The sequence below is a fragment of the Silene latifolia genome, chromosome 7 (assembly GCF_048544455.1).
Source record: "Silene latifolia isolate original U9 population chromosome 7, ASM4854445v1, whole genome shotgun sequence".
Taxonomy (NCBI): domain Eukaryota; kingdom Viridiplantae; phylum Streptophyta; class Magnoliopsida; order Caryophyllales; family Caryophyllaceae; genus Silene; species Silene latifolia.
Genome location: NC_133532.1, coordinates 21,405,400 through 21,419,967, shown reverse-complemented (window position 1 = coordinate 21,419,967; position 14,568 = coordinate 21,405,400).

The following is a 14,568-nucleotide window of genomic DNA, read 5'->3' as shown; positions in this document are numbered from 1 at the left end:
AAGTAGAGGGGCCATCTATAACCAGGTACCTGACTTGCTAGTTGACTCCTCCCACATAGGTGGGGATGATTATTTCACCTAGCGAGCTGGCTGTTTCTCCGCTGAAGCCTACTAGCGGAATAGTCTTCTTCTGTAAATCCTTCTCGATGAATTTCATTTTCTCTATGGTTTTCAGCATGATTAAGTTGACCGAGCTTCCTGTATCTACCAAGACCTTTCTAACTGTGCAATTGGCCATTGATAAGGTGATAATAAGTGCGTCATGATGTTCTCGCTCATCGTATGCATCTCCTTCATCAAAGCTGACTGCTGGCAGATCCCTGTGAGATATTCTGCAAGAATTGGCTGGTCTGTCTCCTCTGATCTCGGTGGCATGTCTTTTGGCTGCTGAATATGTCAATCCGCTTAAGTCTGAGCCGCCTGTTATCACGTTTATAATTTTGGTGCATGTGGGTGGGTCTGCCGGCTTGGCAGAGCCTACCTTATCTTGCTGCTTGCCCCCACGTGGTAATAGGTGGCTCAGCTTTCCTTGTTCGTACATGCGCTTGATCTCTCTTCTTAATGTGTAGCAATCCTCAGTGTTGTGCCCAATATCACGGTGAAATTCGCACTTCTTCTTGCTATCCTTTCTCCAAGCTTGGTCTCCTATTGGTGGGTTAGGCCACCTGACTCCATCTCCCATCTCTCTAAGCGCATTCAAGATTCCTCCGATACCTGTAGTGAATCCATATTCTGCCAGGGTGGGGAGTAGCTTGTTTTCCTCGATTCTGTTGACTTCCCTCCCATATGGTCTGTATCTCTCGTCCTTCTTGTTGGTGGTTTGCTTTCTTCCTGATTTTTCCACGGCTGAAGTCCTAGAAATACTCGGTGTGCTCTGTAAGCTGGTTCTGGCTAGGATGTCTTCCTCCAGTCTGATCGCGGCAGATGCCTTTTCCTGCACTGCTTCGAAACTATGGCAGGGATGCATAGTCAGCTGCTTGTATAGATCAGAGTCGTGGTGGAGGCCTCTTCTGAAGGCTTCTACTGCTGTTGAGACGTCACACTCTCGTACTGCTACCTTCTCATTGTTAAATCTGGTATTGTATTCTCCAATGCTCTCTCCTGCCCCGTGGACGATTCTGTACAGGTCTCCTGCATGCTTCTGTGGCTTTCTGCTGCTTGCGAACTGTTGAGTAAATGCGTTCACCAATTCAGCAAATGTAGATATCGACCTGTTGGGCAGGCTTACAAACCATCGAAGTGCCGGTCCTGTTAGGGTGGACCTGAATCCTTTGCACATGCAGGCCTTCTTAACTTGTCCTATAGGTGTTACCGTCATCATTTTCTGCTTATACTGGCTGATATGATCATAGGGGTCTGCTGTGCCGTCGAAGAGAGGCATATTTGGGTTTGTGAATACCTTTGGCATGGCTGTGATGGATATGGCGTCCACGAATGGTGAGTCGGCATAACTGTCTAGCGCTGCTTTCTCGAGTGGGGGTGGTAGCCCCGGAACCCTGCTCAGCATCTCCTTTAGTTCCAATTACTGCTGATTAGTTATATTGGCTGAATCTGGGGTCCGCATGTCAGCTATCTGCATATTTCCTCCTGATCCGGGTTCTTGAAGATTCTGATAAGCTCCGGCAGCCAGGGGGGTTGTGGTAATGATTGTCCCCTGCTGCCGGTTCACTTACTGGTTTGACTCGGATCCTGCTACAGGTGTCTGATCGATTGCTGCAGGACTGCTGATGGGGAGGCCACCTGTTTGTATCCCTACGCAGCTGGCTGGCTGCCAGCTATCTGGTGTAAGGTATCCTAACCCTCGTGGGGTTATCCTTCCATCTGATGGTGTCATAGCCAAATCCAATCTTGTAATTATTTCAGCTGGTATCTGCCTGCTGCCTGCTGCTCCGTGTGTCAGATCTACCAAGGGAAATCTTCCTTCACCTGTCCTGTTCGCTGGAGTGTCGGACTGCTGCTTTAGGAGATCAATTTGTGCCCAGAGCTCTCTGTCTCTCCTTCTTACCTCAACATCTGCTCTCCTTTGGTCTTCTCTCATATTTTCCATAGCTTTCTGAAGATTTTCCACGCCGGCGAGCAGGATTTGCGTGGGACTGGGCGGCGGAGTGACGCCTGAGTTTGATGATCCTTTGTCTGATCTGATCTGAGTTGAGACAGCAGGGGTCCTGGGAGGTAGAGAGGTTTTTGTTGTCGGTATGATTCTTGAGGTATGTCCGGGAGCCTGCGTGGCCACTGTCGATGTTGGACTTTGGGTAGACGGTGGTGGTGGCGATGGTTGCCTGCCGCCTGACATGGCTTCAGATACTTGCTTTTCCATTGTATATCTAGAATATCAACGATTGACAACCACAATGCCCCACTGTGGGCGCCAAACTGTTTATGTATTTTTACCCAAGTCGATTGATTAGGGTCAATGTAGTCTATATTCGTTGGTCGATTGTGTAATAGTTCGTATGTCAATAAGTAAATAGGAAAATAGAATGCGTAATGTAAATTAACACGAGAGATTTGGTGACGCGGAAAACCCAATGTGGGAACAACCGCGGGAGGGACGGTACCCTGCCAAGTATTGCACTATATGAATAGGAGGATGATTACAATCATGGTACAAAGCTAATCCTGCTGACCCTAGGGGTCAGGCCTGCAAGATCTAGAATGAACGTATATTATATGCTGAGATGTGATCTTGAATGTTGGCGTATGAATGCCCGTGGATGAATGAATTCTTGATTAGCTCCCTTGGCTATTTATAGGGTAAGAACCCTAGATATGTCCTACCTCGAATATGGAAAGGGAATATAATTTCCATAAGGACTCTTTCCAAACCCGGACTCCCTTGCCAATTCTCCTTGATCTCCCTGACTTCTCCCTAACACTCCTTTCCTTAACACGGGCGCCTTCTATGACGGGCTCTTAATCCTTTTTAAGCCCGTTTCCCCTTTTCCTGACCGCGGGCTCCCTTCCTCCTTATCACCTCTTTCGTAATCTTTATTTTACCAAATGGGCCTTCTTTATTATGCTATTTTTAGCCCAAACACCTACCAACACTATCAACCTCAAAACCTCGTAACCATCCAGACGATTCCTAACATTCCTCATCTCCACTCCATTAAGTTTCGCTTCAGAAAGGAAAATAAGAATCAGGGCCTCCCTCCGGACAAGATTTTTAAGACCGTCTACTGCATCGGGGTTGCCCAGCCCCTGCTGTTAAGGCTTAAGAATTTCATTGGGCCCGATGGGGTTGAGTCATCTTAACCTCCGCCTCAGGTGAACATACACCCATCATACGTTGTTGTTTCGCCTCCACTGTTTCAAAATCCCCCGCATCACGTCCCTGAAACCCACGCTTGGTATGCAAAGCCATCGTCACCCTAACATCCCCCTCTACCACTTCCCCCCTTTCCAGCCTTCTCCACGTTTTCCCACTCCCCATCTAGACTAGCTGATCCCAATCCCCCTTCTCATTGTGTAAACTTGGCTCCACCATATCAACCGTAGCCTCCACCATCATCCCCTCCTCCACCAGAGTAGTTCTCACCAGTCTACATGTCTCCCCACTTCCTCCCTCTCTCCCCCTGCCCCCACCCTCTGAGTAGCATCAACATCCTTGCAAGCTTGGCTATCAGTCGTGACATTTATTTCCCCCACCTGTCTAGCTTTGGGCCAAATAACAACCTTCTGTAGTCGAGCAATCATTTGTTCAACATCCTCGTCTGCCTTCCTCCTGCTCTTTGCATCGAAGCATTTGTTAAAAGACCTTGTTGCCATAGATGGGGTAGCAGTTTCAGTCTTCGTGACCTTCCAAGGTGAAGCACGTAACACTCTCCATATTTGAGATCTCCCTCCTCATAAGGTCCCTCATCACAGTCCTTCTCGCCGTGCCCTAGCACACCGCACCCATAACAGAACGTCGACACCCTCTCTTATTTTACGTTAAACCGTGTTGCAACTCCATTAGGCATTTGGATAGTCACAAACCTTCTGAATGGAACCCTAACATCATGCAAGAATCGTATCCTCACTGCTCGTTCAATCTCCGGTATCGATACCTCGTCAGCACTTATGAAACTTCCTAACTGGTTGCCCATCTTTTTGATATTGTGATCATTCGTTCTCCCCTTTATCGGTAAGTCATAGATTCCAGCCCATATTATAACCAAATGGACCGAGGTCTCAGTCAACTTACCATTTTCATTTGGCTCATTGAGTCCCCAGATGAATTTGTCGAAGTGCCATGGCTGCCCTACCATCACCTTCTCTTTATCTTTAGCATTTGAGAATTTAAAGATAAAAATCTTCTCCTTTGCATCAATTACATTCCCCACAATTTATCCTTTTGGAATCCATAATTTCGCCATCGAGTCAGTGGCCGCTCTTGTGTTTATGGGATTTGATGCCCATAATTTCCCAACTAAAATAAACTCCACGTTTTCAGTTGTTTGGGCTAAAATGTAGCCCAAAGTATGGAGAGGATCCGCCTAAACAGGATGGGCTAGGAGGCGTGTGGAAGAAGCGAAGCCCATTGACAAGAGAATCCGCGTTCTGGAAGGCTCTCAGGGAGAAGTCAGGGAGATCAGGGAGAATGGAGGGAGATGGCTCGTTATGGAAAGAGTCGTTATGGAAGTAATATTCCTTTCCATAAACGCAGTAGGATATATCAAGGGTTCCTACCCTATAAATAGCCAAGGAAGCAAATAAGAAATACATCCAAGATCTCTCACGTATAGACAATACATTGTGCTAGCTAGATTTACATATCGCCTCCATTGTACTCATTCTCTCATTACATGCTAGTGCAATACTTGGCAGGGTACCGTCCCTCCCGCGGTTGTTCCCACATTGGGTTTTCCGCATCACCAAATCTTACGTGTCACCTTTAATTATTTCCTTTATTTCCTTATTTTGCATTAACATAAACGATTAATCGACATCCAACGAGTAAGACCACATTGACCTAGCAAAACCTGAATACGGTAAAAATCACCTAAACAGTTTGGCGCCCACCGTGGGGCATTGTGGTCGTCAATCGTTGATAATTCATACGCATAATGGATAAGCAAGTATCAGCAATTATGTCGGGGAGTAGTCAGCCGTCATTACCACCAAACCCTATTCAGAATCCGACATCGACGACACCAACTCGATCAGGCTCCTGCGCATACCTCAAGAACCACACCTGTGGCAAAAACCTCTTTACCTCTCAAATCCCCTGCTGCCACAGCTCAGCCCATATCGGACAAAAGTACAACAAGCTAAGGCCTCACCCCACCACCCAGTTCAACACAAATCTTGCTCGCTGGTGTGGAGAACCTTCAGAGGGTCATAGAAAATATGCGAGAAGACCAGAGGAAAGCTGAAGCTGAAGCAAGAAAAAGAGACAGGGAACTCTAGGCGCAGATAAACATTATGAAGCAGCAGTCCGTCACACCAGCAAGCACGGTGGGAGAAGGTCGGGCTCCGATAGTAGATCTAACATAGGGGGCATCAGGCAGCAGGAATCAACTTCGACAAATACCAGCCGAGCTGGTGACAAGATTGGATCTGACAGTAGTATCATCAGAAGAAAGAATAACCCCACGAGGACTGGGATACCTCACGCCGGATAGCTGGCAGCCAGCCAGTCATGTGGAAGCACAGTCGGGTAATCTCCTAGTTGGTAACTTCATGGTAACTAATCAGACACCTGGTGCAGGATCCGCAGTAAGCCCGCAGATAAACTGGCATCCGGGAACACTCGTGGCTTCAACCCCATTAGCTGCCACGGCACATCAGAACCTTCAAGAGTTTGGGCCTAGAAGCAGTACGCAGAATCAGCAGGTAGCAGACAGACGAACTCCAAACTCACGAAGTCTAACCAACCAGCAATTCTTAGAGCTAAGGGAGGTGCTGAGCAGGGTCCCAGGATTACCACCCCACTTGAAAAGGCGGCACCCGACAGTTATGCTGACTTACCATTTGTGGACGCCATATCCGTTATTGCCATGTCAAAGGGATTCACAAATCCAAACATGCCTCTCTTTGTTGGCACGCCAGATCCCTTTGACCACATGAGCCAGTACAAACAAAAGATGATGACATTAACGACTGTAGGACAAGTAAAGGAAGCCTGCATGTGCAAAGGATTTGGATCCACATTGTCGGGACCAGCACTCCGATGGTTCGTAAGCTTGCCCAACAGGTCGATCTCCACGTTTGCTGACCTAGTAAATACGTTCACCCAGCAGTTCGCAAGCAGCCGGAAGCCACAGAAGCATACATGAGACTTATATAGAATTGTTCAGGGAGAAGGGAAACCATTGGAGAATACAACACTAGATTCAACAATGAGAAGGTGGCAGTACGGGAGTGCGATGTCTCGACATTAGTGGAAGCCTTCAGGAGGGGCCTCCACCATGACTCCGACCTGTACAAGCAGCTAACTATGCATCCTTGCCATAGCTTTGAAGTAGTGCAAGAAAAGGCAGCGGCTGCAATCAGATTGGAGGAAGATATCCTAGCCAAAGCCAGCCTGCCTAATACACCAAGCATATCCAGCACCTCAGCCATGGAAAAATCAGGAAGAAAGCAGTCTACCAGCAAAAGGGATGAAAGGTATAGGCCATATGGAAGGAGAGTTAACAGAGTCGACAACAGAGAAGAAAACTAGCAACTCCCCACTCTGGCAAAATATGGGTTCACCACCGGCATGGGAGGAATCCTGAAAGCACTCAGAGAGATGAGGGATGGAGTAAGGTGGCCTAGGCCACCAGTTGAAGGGCAAGCATGGAGAAAAGACAACAAGAAGAAGTGTGAATTCCATCGCGACATTGGGCATAACACTGAAGATTGCTACACACTACGAAGAGAGATCAAGCGTCTATACGAGCAAGGAGAAATGAGCCACCTATTACCGCGTGGGGGCAAGTAGCAAGATAAGGTAGGCTCCACGAAGCCTGCAGCCTCAGCTACATGAACCAAGATAATAAACGTGATAACAGGCGGCTCAGATCTGAGTGGGTTGACATATTCAGCAGCCAAAAGGCGTGTTACTAAGGCTAAAGGAGATAAGCCACCAACTTCCTACAGAATTTCTCACAGTGATCTACCTGCTATTGTTTTTGATGAAGGAGATATACGCGACGAACGGGAACATCATGATGCACTCATTATCACTCTGTCAATGCCTAACTGCACAGTCAGAAAGGTCCTGGTAGATACTGGCAGCTCGGTCAACTTGATCATGTTAAAAACCATAGAAAACATGGGGTTTAGTGAGAAAGATTTATAAAAGAAAACCATCCCATTAGTAGGATTCAGTAGAGATACAACCAACTCATTGGGCGAGATAGTGATCCTAACCTATGTGGGAGGAGTCAACAAACAGGTCAGGTACCTAGTCATAGATGGACCCTCTACCTACAACGTCATTCTGGGAAGACCATGGCTACACCTGATGAAGGCAGTCCCTTCAACATATCATCAATGCATAAAATTCCCCACACCATGGGGGGTAAAGACAATACGAGGAGACCAGGAGGAAGCTAGAGGCTGCTACAAAAAAGCACTGAAGTGCACTGCCATCCCTCCAGCATAGTAATTACAAAAGCAGCATGTCTAGGATGAATACATTGAGCCTCCAGCTGAGGAGCTAGATCAGATCAACCTGGACAAGCTGCACCCAGAGAGGACCGTGCTAATTAGAGCTGGATGCACAGGAAACCTGAGGCAGCACCTAATCGAATTTTTGTAGGCTAATATGGATTGCTTTGCATGGTCACATGACGACATGATAGGGATAGATCCGTCCATCATAACACACAAACTCAGCGTGGACCCAAAGTGTAAACCCATCCAGCAGAGAAGAAGAAATTTCGCAGCTAAGAGAAATAAGGTGATCAATCAGGAAGTAGACAGCCTTCTGGCGGCAAACAAGATAAGAGAGGTGAAATATCCAGAGTGGCTATCAAATGTAGTAGTGGTACTTAAGAAGAATGGGAAATGGAGAGTATGCGTGGACTTCACTGACCATGCATGTCCTAAAGACCCCTTCCCGCTACCTCATATTGATGCAATGGTGGATGCGACAGCTGGACATGAAATGTTGACATTCCTGGACGCCTGGAGTGGTTACAATCAAATCAAGATGGATCCTGTAGATCAAGAGAAGACAACATTCATGTATGAAAGAGGAATATACTGTTACAATGTCATGTCATTCGGCCTAAAGAATGCAGGCTCTACATATCAAAAGCTGGTCAACCGCATGTTCAAAGAGCAGATAGGAAGAACCATGGTGGTATATATTGAGGATATGGTGGTAAAATCAGAAAAAGCTACAGATCACATGCAACATCTGGCAGAAACATTCAACACCCTCAGATAATACAAAATGAAGCTAAATCCGTCCAAATGCAGCTTTGGAGTATCCTCTGGCAAATTCTTAGGCTACATTGTAACCCATAGGGTGATATAAGCCAGCATCGAGCAGATTAAGGCTGTGTTACAGCTAGAGTCACCTGAAAAGCCAAAGGACGTTCAGAGACTAGCTGGCAAGGTAGCAGCTTTGAGCAGATTCATCTCGAGGTCCTCGGATAAATGCAGACTATTCTACGACATACTAAGGAAGAGCCAGAAGTTCGAGTGGACTGCGGACCACGAGCAGGCATTCAGAGAGCTAAAGCACTACCTCAGCAACCCACCGTTACTATCGAAGCCAGAGCCAGGAGAACCGCTGTTCCTCTACTTAGCTGTCACAGAAGTAGCAGTAAGCGTCGTTCTAGTTAGAGAGCAGGATAAGGAGCAAAAGCCAGTCTATTACGTAAGCAAGTCTCTGCTGCCAGCAGAGACCAGGTACACATCTCTTGAAAAATTAATATTAGCTCTGGTAGTTGCATCCTATAAGCTGCGCCCCTATTTCGAGTCCTACACCATACATGTTGTGACCAACTACCCGCTGAAATACGTAATGAGGAAACCTGAGCTATCAGGCAGAATGTCAAAATGGTCTGTGCACCTTAGTAGGTATAACATCCAATATGACCCTAGGACGGCTATCAAGTCACAAGCACTGGCAGACTTTGTGTCAGACTTCAGCCCAGCTATCCAGAACCTGGCAGACGAAGAAATCTTGACCCTGAAAGGGAACAGGGAGACAGAGACCTGGCAGATGCACATCGACGGAGCCTCCAACCAGAGGAGGGCAGGTGTAGGATTAATCCTACGATCGCCACAGGGGGATCTGATAGCACAGGCAGTAAGATGTGAATTCAAGGCAACTAACAATGAAACAGAATACGAGGCCTTGATACTAGGAATGCAGCTAGCTCTGGAGTTGGGAGTCAGGAACCTGCAAATATCTAGTGACTCTTTGCTAATAGTTAACCATGTGAATGGCGAATTTATAGCCAGGGACTCAAAAATGATCGCATACTTGAAAGTAGCAAAGGAGCTGAAACAGAAATTCAAAACTTGCAAGCTCAAGCAGATCCCCAGAGATCAGAATGTGAAGGCGGATGCCTTAGCGACCCTAGGGGCAACATTCAAACCAATAGAATTGTCCAGCATCCCCATCGCACACATGCTGGATGTAATACCCATGATGTTTAAGGACTCTATTGACTGACCCTTTGACCAGGAAAGACCTTAGAAAGGGATAGGTGAGAGACTAGGCTAGGTTAAGTAACTTACAAGAGTGTTTACTCGACCTAGCAGGGACTACTCGGCCGAGTATTGCGTATACTCGACCGAGTAGAGCCTACTCGGCCGAGTATGTGAGTACTCGACCGAGTATGGCTGCTGTTGACGCGTTGATATAAAAATGCAAGTTCGCAAGATTTATTTCATTTCCCATTTTCGACAGTTTCTCTTTCTCTAACCCTAGCCTACCTCTCTCTCACCAATCACCCCTACCTCCATACTGTTGGGAAATGTGTCCTCAACAATAGTGCGATCACATGATTTAAAAAATCATTATTAAATCTCATTTTAAGAATACATGTGGGATGTAATATTTTACAGTCAACTGGTCCACACATATCGGTAATGATTGGCTGACTAGAGTTTGACATTACTGTCGTGCGACGGTGGTGATCAGTTGATCCCCTTAGGTCATACCTATAGGGAAATACTCTTAATTGATTATTTAATTGATCGTATACCGATACGAGTTAATTAAATTGCTTAAAATTGACGGATGATTTTGTGAGTATAATTTACGTATCTTATTGTAAGTATGATTAAATAAGACACGGTCTAAGTAATCGAATTATTTTATTACTTGGATGAAATTATTGTTTACAGAAACAATTGAAACGGAATGAATAAATTATTATAAATACAGAATGTTGTAGTTTATAATTTGGAAACATTTTTGGTACAAGTAATTACGAATTACTAGTCGATTTTGTAAATGACATATTTTATGAGTATGTTGATTTTTAATATGTTAAAAATACATTACATTGTGACATGTCATGTAACATGTTACATGTGACAAAATTGACAAATGACAAAATATAAAATGGACTTCCCATTTTATATGTGCCGAAATATGGAGGGTGTTTAGGATAAAATTGTGTTAATTGTTTTGAGTGGAAAACAAAATGATTGCACACCTAGTTGTAGCCATGTAAGTCTATTTTTCTTGGGAAGAAAATGAGTCCATGCATTGGCTCTTCTCCACCATGCCAACCGGTTTTCAAGAGTATCTTAGAGGGTTTTTCCTCTAATTTTTATTCATTCACTTTTTGACAATATTTTCTAGTGTATGAAATATATTGTATTCTCTCTACATCTTGTGAGAATTCTAGAGAAATAAAACCACAAAATCTCCCTCTTGAACCGAAATTTCAAGAGCCATATTAATATTTTGTGTCAATTTTTAAGTAGACTAATCTCAATACTAGATCATATTATTTTAGTCTTTAAGATGTATTCCTTGGGTATATGCTTTTGGGAGGGATTCTATGCTTGAATCCTTGTTCTTCCATTTGGAGAGCTCAAGAACAAGTGAGTTCTACTCACTTGTGCCCATAAAAACCGAAATACCAATGTAAGATGAAGATTTCTTCTTTAAATTGTTTATAGTTTGCATGCATAAGATCAATGATTTATTTTATGACTAAATAAATTAGAACATATAATAATATGTTAGTATATATATAGATCTACATTTCCTTCAATCGGTATCAAGAGCCACGGTTGTTTGCATGCAAATCGGTTAAAAGTTTTTCCGAGTTATAAGAATAACATATAAAACTTGTAAAATTTGTGTTATTATGATATATCACGAAATTAATTCATGCATGTTAATATTTCTGGTCCTAAAATGTTTTAGGATATTTTGGTTAAATTTACGGATTTTTATTGTTTATTTTATACAATAATGGCATTTAAATATGATTTTATGAGTAAAAATGTCATTTTCGGTCTAAAATTAGCTATACTTCGAATTTTCAGTTGATTTTTGGATATGTTGTCACATATATTATTTTGAGATAACCTGTAATTTTTCATAATTTTTGGACTTGTTTTGCTCGAAAAATGGATTTTTCATTATTAAATTCGGATTTAGGTGAAAAATAGGTTAATATGAGTTAAATTTCGAATCTGGTCATAGAAAATTAATATGTTGTCAGATGCAATTTTACAAGATGTGTGTAAAATAATTGGCTATAAAGAAGTCTTTTTGCATGATTTATGGATTTTTGAAGAAAAATAGCATAAATAGTGACATTATTAGTGAAAAATTAATAAAACATAATCTATGACTTAGGAAAAACGTCTAATATTGCATTTTATTATATTTTTCAGATCTAAAATTGAAAAGTTAATGAATATAATTTTTCCATGTTTTTATGATTATTTTAGTTAAAACCGATAAACCGCAACATTGTTTTTCCGGAAAAATTTCAAAATTTTTAACCTAAGATTTTGAACATTATGAGTGTCATGGTATTTTTCCAGAATGTTCATGAGTTTAAATTTCAAATTTTGAATTTATTTGAAATTTTGTGATTTATTTCAAGTTTATAGCTTATTTTTGTAATTTTTGGTCCATTTATGAACAATTTTATAAAATATGGGTTAATTATGGTCAAATTATTAGTGAAGACTAACTTTTGAGTCCTAATAGGTTAGGGTAATTAACTTATGCATAAATATGAGTTTATGTATTTTTGTGATTATAAAAATGTTGAAATCACGCAAATCCGTAAAAACCGAGTAATATACGATATTGGCTAATTAAAGGCGATTTAGCATAAAATTGATCATGTTCATACATATTATAATGCTGCATTTTTCCTTTATGATTGTCATAATTTTAATTTATGTAATTTTGAATTATGTAATTTTACTTAGTATGGCCTTAGATTTTAATTGGTATTTCCCGAAATGTATGGGAATATCGATTCGGTTGTAATTTTATTGTGATCTCGTATCACCGTTTTTTAATTTAATAGATTTATTTTATTTTAGTTACAAATGTATAATAGGAAATTATGTAATTTATTATGTAATTTAAATTCATCTCGGAGTTCCCAAAGACGGATTTCTTCAAGATGGCGATACATAAAGACGGTGTTACCTCGAGATGCGTACCACAACCGAAGTTCAAGGGACCAATGGAGTTGGTTTCCGAATATGTAATAGTTAAATAGTTTTTCTATTTTAGGAAAGGCCATACTAGGATTTATTTATTTTTATGCTTGCATTTTATTTTATGTTGCATGCATCGCTAAATCGCTATAACTAAAACATGCATCTTCTTTTATCGAGTTTATCGACCGTGTCAATTAGAATTATCGTAGTTCACCGCTTTAGTTCACTTAAAACGTGATAGATAATAAATTGACACGACCTCTCGCTAAAACAATTAATTGAGACATAGCCTTACCAAATAGTAGAAACCATGAAAACCTATTTCGCGAGGGAGTGCGCTCGGCCCCACCGGGGTACAAACCTTGTTACGTAGGGGAAGTGGGTGATAAATGTCTATCCACCGAATTCATGTTGATAAGGGATATATCGGCCACACCGTGCCCAAGTTAATGTGGGTTTGGATCATGGACACATTTATTCGAAATTTGGATTGAACTCAACAAAAGTTTTTGATAAGGGATGTATCGGCCCCACCGTGCCCTTGTCGGATGTGTTTTGGGCTAAAGATAAATGTTAATGTAATATTATCGACCAAGAGTTCTAAAAGTAGAATCGATTAAACGTTAATCCACCGAGTTATATTGATAAAGGATGTATCGGCCCCACCGTGCCTAATTCAATATGAATTTGGGTCTTGGAATCATTTATCATAGTTGGGTAGAGGTCACTATGTAAATGCTATACTTGTTTTTCAAGTATTAATAAAACGATAAATGTTAAGTTTTCCACTATTCCGTTGTTATATTGTTCTATTTCTTTACCACAATTCATATACGATATCATTTCGATTCAAAACTCCATTAAAACATCGTATCTAAAGACAAAATTTGAATTTTCTTCTAAAGACCTCGAATGAACCATTGCTAAGGATCTCTTGTAAAGAGTATAGATTAAAGTTATTTATTATCAAACAGGTTTTTGATTCTTGACTAACACTTCTACTTACAATGGATTATGTTTCATATACTTAATTGAATTAAGTACCTTGAAACGATAAATTGTTTTGGTAATTAGTTTTGTCAGAATTCGTAATTGACCAAAATAACGCAACCACTTCAATGAAAGTTTTAAGACTAAAAGGATTGAATGGAAGAGTAATCTTTATAAGATTCACCTTTGCTTCTCTAAGTAAAGACTCATTGAAATGAGTGGGAGCATTCTCTTAACCCGTTAAGATGACGACGAGGTTAAAGAAGTAAAATTAGAATGGAATTGATACAAGGTTATGTTAAAGGTAAAGTTGTTGAGAATAGCGATACTAAACCTATCAATTCCGACCGATAAAGTTTCCTCTGTCTTAAATGTTGGACACTAGAAAGGAAACTACCCCAAATTATTGAAGAATCAACAAGTTAGTTGTGGGACATCTAATGGGACCTTCTTCGTTAAATGTTTATTTGATTAAACATAAATTTTGCTAGTACTACTTCGTCAATATTAGAAACCGGTGGTGGTTTTCATCATTATGTTTGATACATAGGATGATTAGAATATGACGACTAGCAACAATGAAGTCAAGAGATAGAGTCATTGTGTACTAAATCTAGTTTTCGGGTTTGGAGTTGTACTTAATTGTGACTATTAAGTACATAAACTCTAAATAAGAATACATACTTGTTAAGATACAAAAGAGGTTTCACTTTTTTGACCCTTTACACCACGATTTGATATATGGCTAGCCCATTATCAAGGTGATAATATTCTAAACCAAACTAGAACGATATATCATGAAGATGATGCAAGACTCAAATTGGTAACCCAAGATTAAACCTTAAAATTTTGGAATGATGAACGCAAAGAGTTATCGAGTACTCTTGAAACCATTAGATTGTTAATGGTATATGCGTATCTTGAATTCAAAGTAAGATGTCTCGTGCCTTTTGGTTGAAAAGGAGATCGAGGTTGTAAATCATTGATCCATAATAGGTT